Below are 7607 nucleotides of genomic sequence, written 5' to 3'. Positions count from 1 at the left end.
CAAGCAGTCCCATGCACCCCCTTCCTGGTTTGGTTTATTCTCCCTCCTTCAGGAGCTGATCCTCCTCCGCCCTCAAATGCTCAGCCCTCATAAAAGGATGTGGTATTAGCACTTGCCTCTCCATGTTTTTCCAGAAAGAGAGTCAGATTGGAGTGTGGAAGAAGCCAAGTATCACCTGCGGCCTGAGTGTTTGGAAGTATGTGAGACTGAAGAATGAGCCCTGTTTTTTCTCACACCAGAAAAAATAAGATATACTGAGGGGTTCTTCAGTCTGTGAGAGCAAAAGCTTGTGATGTTTCTGACAATTAATTAGAGATTATTTGAGCATGGTACAAACAAAACTAATGTGTCAGGGTTTCAAATTGCACCCAGTTGCTGTAATCATCTATTTCTCCCCAATCCTGCTCCCTGTGCCAGAGCTCCTATTTGCCAGACAAATAAATTCCAACTGAAATAAAAGTTCTTAAAGTTCTTTTTAGGTAAGGGTCAAGGCAGATTAGGAATATTTTCGCTAGATTTAGCTAGATTTGCCAATCAACGATGGATGGTTCAACTTCTCCCTGGTCTGAGTCTCGGTTATGGTGGTTATGTTTTCATGCACTGATCGCGTGGTGCTGAGTGGGAGGTTCAGGGTCCAGAGCACAGGCCTGTGCTGGGCACACTGGATGGGTCCCCTCTATAGGGTGACATGCCACCAGACACCCTGTTTCTCCTCGGGCTGTTATTTCAAAAGCAGAATAAAGTGGGTTTTAGGGTAAATAAAGATTGGGTCATGGCTGCACAAAGTTACAAAACCAGCATTTGGCTAGCATAAGTGGACAGCAATATCTCTTCCAGAAACCAGACTCCCTCTGCCCTAGTTCTTTTCAAAGTCCAGAGACCAGGACTCTCCCTAAAGCCGAGAGCTGGAGATATGCTGGCTCACTCAGATTATGACACTGTCTTTGGAAAGAAATTCAGTTAGGACACTGGTGAAAAAGTCAAAAAGCCGTGAAATCTCATCCACCTGAACATTAGCAAGGGGTGGCTTTGTGTGGAAGGAGTGGGGCGGGGGTGGGGGGTGCTCTCACAATTGCAACTTTTCTCCTCTCTTGGCCATCACAGAAAACAGAAATGGATTTATTGGATGTTTCCTCCTTATGTGAAGGAAATCTAAGTAAGCCTCAACTGCCTTCATCACTTAAGAGCTGTTTGTTTAGTTTGGTTTTGCTCTTGGCGGTGGTTATATATACATTGTTATGTTAGTAGCGCACGCGTGTTTATGTATGAGTGTCAAAGTTGTATCTCACACCCTCGTCAGAAAATTTATAGGGAAAAAATAAAGGAGGGTTTGGTTAAAGATCACGAGGCAATAATAAGACTGGTTAAGCATTGCACCTTTAAATGAGTAGTTAAAGGTTTTAGGCTTGTCAGGATTGTCAGTCAGCTGGGTAGGCAACTTTTTTTTCTTAATTGTGGTAAAATAGGCACTGACACTAAAATTTATCATTTTATTTATTTTTAAGCATACAGTTCAGTGCAGTAAGCACATTCACATTGCAGTGCCTCCATCACCACCAACCACATCCAGAACTTTTTCATCTCCAGCTGAAACTCTGTGTCCATTAAATGTGAATTCCCCATCCCCCACCCCCAACCCAACCCTGGCCACCCCCACTCTACTCTCTGTCTCTCCGAATCCGGCTACTCTAGGTCCCTCATAGCAGTGGAATCACACAGTGTCTGTCCTTTCGTGACTGGTCTATTTCACTTAGCATAATGGCTTCAAGCTTCATCAACATTTGTCATTAGATTTGTATGGCTTGTTTTCTATCGATTGGACTCTTTGTTTTTGTTTTCTTGCTTTGGACTCTGACTTGAAAACAGGATAACCATCTGAAAGTTTGCCTGGCCACAGGGCTTCCTTCTCACCACCCTAAAATATACTTATCTTTGCCATATTGGACATTTTTCAGTGTGTTTTGCCTGCCTTGTCCACTACATAACTGCTGTGTTAACGGCAGCCCCCAGCTTCAGCGTGGCTCTGCAGGGAGGTAAGAGGGTGTGCACCTCTGGCTCTCTCCTCTGTCCCCTCAGGCAAAGACTTCAGAGAACCCAGAGAAGCCCTTCCTTCCCTTGGTAATGCAAGGTGACTCTAGACCTGGAGGGCAGGCCGTACTTATCTTCCTAAGTACAGCTGGTTCTTAACACATGCTTTTTGTTTGTTTGCTCTTTATAATTATTAAGTAGGACATTCACGTGGTTAAATACATACACAGTCGGAATGTGCCATGAAAAATAAATCTCCCTCCCACCCCAGAAGGGCTTCCTCGTTCCCCTTGCCTGCGGTCAACCACCCTCACCTTGTCCAGCTTGTCTTTTTCCAGAGACAATTCCATGTAAACAAGCCACTGGCGCCTCTTTTACACAAAAGATATCACCTTCTACCCACTACTCTGTATCCTGCCTCATGGAAAAACACAGAAAAGTAAAAGTATAATACACAAAGTTTCAGAGCTGATGAGAATGTTTAGACATAACTTTTTTTCTTACATAAATGAAATAAAATGTTACAGACAAAATTCAAATAGTTTATGACCAAAAAAAAAAAAAAAAATTCTATGACCTTCACAGCCAATCCTGGCCCGCTTGTCTCTATCCCCAGGGGTAAGCACTATCATGAATTTGTTATATCCTTTCAATAAGCTTGTATGTTTTCTTTTTTTTTTTTAAGATTTTATTTATTTATTTGAGAGAGAGAGAATGAGCAGTGGGAAGGGTCAGAAGGAGAGAGAGAGAAAAGCAGACTCCCCCGCTGAGCAGGGAGCCCAACACGGGGCTCAATCCCAGGACCCAGAGACCACGACCTGAGCCAAAGGCAGATGCCAAACCGACAGAACCACCCAGGCGCCCTGAGCTTGTATATTTTCACATGCATACATATATATGTCTATGAACCATTTTGTGTAAGTTTTCAATTTACATAACAGCCATGTGTAATATTCATTCCCTCTACAGACAGGCATTTAAGTTCTTTCAGACTTTTCCTCCCCAAATAATGATGCAGGAAGGATTTTGTGCATACATCTTTGTACACACATGTAAGGATATGCTTAGGATAATTCTGTAGAGGTGGGTTCTCTGGAGCAAAGGATATGTGCATTTTTAATTTTGATAGATTGTTCCAAAGAAGTGGGACCAATTTTTACCCCCCCCAACAACACATGGAGTACCTGTTTCTCCACACCCTCTCTCACACAGTCATTTATCAAAATCATTCATCTTTACTCATCTATTAGGCGAAAAATTATCTCTTCTAATTCAAATTTACATTTCTTTTGCTGAAAATGAGGCTGATGACTTTTTCATGGTTTGAAAGCCACGCATATTTCTTCTTTTATGATTTTTTTAAGGTCCTTTGCCCACTTTTCTTTTGGGTTAAATGGTCTTACTGATTTCCAAGTGTTCTTTGCATGTACAAATGAAAATTAGCTCTTTCTCATGATGTACACTATCAAGATTTTCCCAGTCTACTGCTAATGTTCTGATTTGCCTTATTATTTTTGCCCCACGGGAATTTTGTATGCGGTCAACTTTATCCATCTTTATGAATGCTTTGAAGCAATGATACATTTATTGCTTTCTCTTCCTTCTCTTTCTCTCTCCTCTCTTCCCGTTTTCTCCAAATACCAAAATTAATCATACCTCATATTCCTGGGTCTAGGCTGAGATCAACAGCTGAAGTCACCCAGAGATAATCAGGGTGAACTCTGGAATTTTGACATAAGCACAGAGGCTCCAGCTGGCTTTGACTCAACTCTGCCCTGGTGTGTATTTATAGAGGGTATTTATAGGGTGTCCTAAATCAGTCCAAGGCACTGACACTTTTGGGACTTCTTACAATCTGGGGGTGCCCCACAGCCAAGCTGGTCTTCTTACACTGCCTCTGACCTCCACCCTTGGAGGTGTTGCAAGGAGGCTGGCACGTGGGAACCTAAGATCATGGTGACCTATTGCTTCTTTTTTCTTCTTTTCAGCTCCTTAAAAGACTCCTCCTTGGAGCCAGGTTTCTCACTGTCAGAGAAAATAAGAATGAGCTTTATGGTGTCCACTGGAGTTGGAAATCTGGTTATCAGTGTGAAGTCATGATTTCCAGTCCCTAGAGAAAGTTATAGAGATAAATACAGATGTATAGCTGTGTGCACAGTTGTGAATTTCCTTTTGTGTATTCTTCACAGGTTTCACACACACAGACTTTTCATCTTCTTGAATCTTTCTCCCCTTGTTTGTGAAGACAGGGGTATGGTCGGCCCTTTCCTGTGCTCTCCCATATCTCTTCTATTACAAATAGAAACTGCTGCACAAAATGGCATTATTTAAGCATTGGGGGATTTAAAAATAAGACTGAAGGAAAAAAAACAAAACAGGGTGGAGGGATGGAGTAATGGAGTGACGGGCATTAAGGAGGGCACCTGATGGAATGAGCACGGGGTGTTGTATGCAACTGATGAATCACTGAACTCTACCTCAGAAATACACTATATACTAATTCCTTGAATTTAAATAAAATTTAATTTAGTTTAAAACTAAATAAATAAGGGGCGCCTGGGTGGCTCAGTCGGTTAAGCGTCTGCCCTCCGCTCAGGTCATGATTTCAGGGTCCTGGGACTGAGCCCAAATCAGGCTCCCTGCTCAGCGGGCGGCTGCTTCTCCCTCTCCCTCTGCTCCTCCCCCCTGCTTGGGCTCGCTCTTTCTCTTAAATACATAAATAAAATCCTAAATAAATAAATAAACAAATAATTAAATGTAAAAAAACCAAAAACCTAAAAAGCTCATTAGTTGTTCTGGACTGAGTGGTGCATTCCTTCAGCCTTTTGGCTTTCCACGGCCCTTCTCAGGCAGTTGACCTTCTGCACCTTCTGCACCTTCTACCGGCCCTTAGCGTGGCTGCGTCCTCCCTAGAAGCATTTATCCCTAAGTTCTTTCCTCCCTCCCTTCCACAAATGTTTACAGAGCTCTTAACATGTGTCAGTCACACGTGCCCGGTACAGGCAATCGGGCAGCGAACGGGTGCTGTATCCGGGGACACAGGTGCTGCCTTCAGCAAGTGTACGACCAAAGAACATAATAATGAATCACTAAATAAACCAGGGCCCTTCCTTCCAGAAGCTGACCCTCACCGGAAAGGTGGCTATTAGCAGGTCCTCCCTGTAGCCTCAAGAAAAGCGCTTTTCTCTCTCCCACTGGAGGAGAGAGCTTTGAAGTACTCTGATCCCCTTCCTTCCAGAAGATTAATAAAAACGGAGATTTTGCGGTTTCGCACGCTGGCTCGCTGGCTCGCTGTCTCCTCACAGGGGCAGAGGGAAGACCTCCGGATCTGCGTCGTATAGATGAGAAGCGGGCTCTGGCCCAAGGGCACCGAGCAGGGGGCGCCAACCTGGTGCTGGGAGGTGGGGGGAAGCGCATCAGGGCGTGCCGACTTTAAAGGCCGCCGGGTCCAGCCCCGCGTTCGCCGCCTCACTTCCTTCCCCAGGAATCCAGACTCCTGTTCTGCTCTCCTAGACGAGACAGCAGGCTGGGGGTGCCCCTGCTTCCACGGAGGGTCCTGCTCATATGTACGGCATTCATTGCTTTAGCCCCGCAATCCTCTTCTGTATTTTGCTCTCTTAACTTCAGCAGGTCCTTCCCGTTCTTTATCTTCATCACTAGGCTCGTAGGCCCGCGAACCTACGGGGCCACCGCCACAGGCCAGGTCGCGGACCAGGCACAGTAAGACACAGTCCCTACCCTTAGAGAGTTCGTGATTGAAGAGGGGAAACAGATATGCAGACAACCGCTCTGCCTGTGACGAGGGCATCTCGCGGGTGTACGAGCAAAACCACAGGGGGAACTTCCTCGAACTCTCTCTCTCCACGATGAAGGCTGTCGGGATGGAAGCGTGAAGTTACGAACAAGTTTGGAGGGAGAGGGGGAGAGAAGCGGCAGAAATTCATGACACTTCTAGTCTCTAAGCGGGGGCGGAGCAGGGTCAGCGGGGGAGGACCCCCGTGCGTGCGGGGGGGGGGGGGTCTGTCTAAGCGCGAACTGGCCCAGTTTTCTTCAGCAAACTCCACAGCAGGAGAAATGAACAGAGAGAAATTAGACAGTGGTAGGGCAAGGTGGAGAAGGTCATGCCCAGGGAAGCGCTTTGAATATATGAAAGCTACATGTATACAGATGCCAGAGATTCTCATTACCCTGCGGGGGTCAGGAATCAGATTGCTTAATGGCTCTGAGAAGGCTCTTTCCCCCAGTGGGAGAGAAAGTGAAGTGTATTTCCTCCGTGGCTGGATGCCGCCTGACTCACCCTTGCAACTCATGCTGTTGAGCGCGGCTCTCAACAAGGCGGCCGGTGCGGGCGCCTGGGTGGCTCAGATGGTTAAGCGTCTGCCTTCGGCTCAGGTCATGATCCCAGAATCCTGGGATCGAGTCCCGCATCGGGCTCCCTGCTCCTTGGGAGCCTGCTTCTCCCTCTGCCATTCTTTCTCTCTCTCTGTCTGTCTCTCATGAATAAATAAATAAATAAAAAAAAAAAAAAAAAAAAAAAAAAAACCAAGGCGGCCGGTGCAAGATGGAAGCTGGTGGGAAGGCCGGGTCCCAAGAGGAGAAAATATGAAAGCAGGGGAGGGCAGACACCCCGGGAAGTGTAGTAATGAGAGCACAGGGCAGGTTTGGAAACCCTGAGGGCCTGGCAGGGGAGAGCCTGGGAATGGGGTTTGGGAAGGGGATCTAGACTTTGGAGCTAACAATACAGGGAAGGAGGGAAGGAGTTCCACAGCTGTGGCCAGCTTGCTGTCAGAGACTGTCAGGAGGAAGGGGTAGCCCTGTGCCCCAATCCCACTGCCTTTGCAGGGGAGCCCCCACATGGGCAGAGGGGAAGTTCTGGCCGCAAGGTTTGCTGAGCAAGCTCTGTAACAGTGGAGTGTGCAGGCAGCAACCCCTGCCCCTTCAAGACCACAGCATGGGGACATAGAAGGAAGAGCCTTTACCCCAGAGAGTTTTTCAACTTTTCAACAGAAGATATTGTCAGGGGAAATCCAGAATTCAGTTAAGGCAAGAGGGAGCGAGAATGTAATTAATTTAAGGCTCTGTAAGATTTTCATGGAATCTTCTGGATACTTTTCCTAGAACCAGATTTGACTTTTACATAAGGTGAATGAAGATTAAGCTTCAGGGCCTCTCTTTTGCTTTGTAAGGTTCTATTCATTATTTTGTATTCATATTTTTTTATTGCCCCCCCCCCCCCCCATTGTATAGCCTTTAAGCTCCACAAAATCTTCATCTACCTCCACCTAGAACTCTACAAATTGTGGGTTTGGAAGAAGTCTGGTTTCTATAAATAAGTACTGGGGATGTAATGTACAGTGTGATGACTACGGTTAACATTGCTCTATGGTACTTTTGATAGTTGTTAATGATGTAGATTTGGAATGGTGGTGAGGTCTGGTGGGGTGAGGTCCAGAGCTGATGGCCAAGAAAGAATTCTTGAGATGACTTTGGTGTAAAGTGGTGGTTTTATTAAAGCACGGGTGAAGAGGGAAATTACCCAGAGCAGGCCCAGGCGAGCAAGCCCCAGAAGATGGAAAGTT

Source organism: Zalophus californianus, chromosome 9 (genome assembly GCF_009762305.2).
Source record: "Zalophus californianus isolate mZalCal1 chromosome 9, mZalCal1.pri.v2, whole genome shotgun sequence".
NCBI classification, from domain to species: Eukaryota; Metazoa; Chordata; class Mammalia; order Carnivora; family Otariidae; genus Zalophus; species Zalophus californianus.
The sequence above is the reverse complement of the archived record's forward strand: the minus strand, read 5'-3'. Positions refer to the sequence as shown.